The sequence below is a fragment of the Pollicipes pollicipes genome, unplaced genomic scaffold (genome assembly GCF_011947565.3).
Source record: "Pollicipes pollicipes isolate AB1234 unplaced genomic scaffold, Ppol_2.1 Scaffold_4295;HRSCAF=5057_pilon_pilon_pilon, whole genome shotgun sequence".
Taxonomy (NCBI): Eukaryota; Metazoa; Arthropoda; class Thecostraca; order Pollicipedomorpha; family Pollicipedidae; genus Pollicipes; species Pollicipes pollicipes.
Genome location: NW_023596461.1, coordinates 17732587 through 17733469, shown reverse-complemented (window position 1 = coordinate 17733469; position 883 = coordinate 17732587).

Below are 883 nucleotides of genomic sequence, written 5' to 3'. Positions count from 1 at the left end.
AAGGGTGGGGTTATAATGCGCTTTTGTCACCAGCACACAATGTCCTGCCTATACACTCGCAAGTGAAATGGTAGCCAAAGATAGGGACCATAAGTAAAGAACAATGGTCACATATATAGAGCCATATATTCCACAGCTGGTGACTTTAAACTTAAGTGGCCACAGCTGAGAATTTGCGCAGGATTTTACAGACGCATCGCATGCTGCACATTTACGTGATTAACAATGCAGGTCACTGTCAGCGCTGTCAGGGTCACACAGAGAATATCCTACGGGTTTTCCGGTCCTTGCCTGGGTCGTTGGCATTCTGGGTCGACCTAAGTACACGTATGCGGCTTGGCAGGCAATTTGCAATGGCAGCAGGTCATCAACAACCTATACCCTTCTGTTGCGTCTGACGAAACACTGTCTGTGCCCGCTATCCGCCTTTGTGCGCTGTTGGGTAAGCAGTATGTGTGTTAATATCGTAAACCACCGTGCGATCCATCCATTGCTGGTTTCATCCGATTTATTCGTAAATACTTCGATGTGGAGACAGCTGAGGCAAGGAGCACAAACACAGCTGATAACTTCAACCAGTTGTGGTCAGTAACTACAGATATTGGCGCTGAATCTACCAGAATGAAAGTTACGTCAGCGGAGTGTACTGCTATCGCGTGATGGATGCTGAAGTACGGGGCACTGTCAATGGATGTGACTACGTGTGGATATATATCAACCGCCGGTGGAGTTCAGACTAGTGAAAAATCCAGTCCGCTGAAGACATCTAGTGCGCCAGACAGTACCATGCACGGGCTATTCAGCATATCAATGTTCATAATCGTACACACAGCTCAGGCCGTGAACGATGATAACGACGATGACGAAAATAACGACGACGACG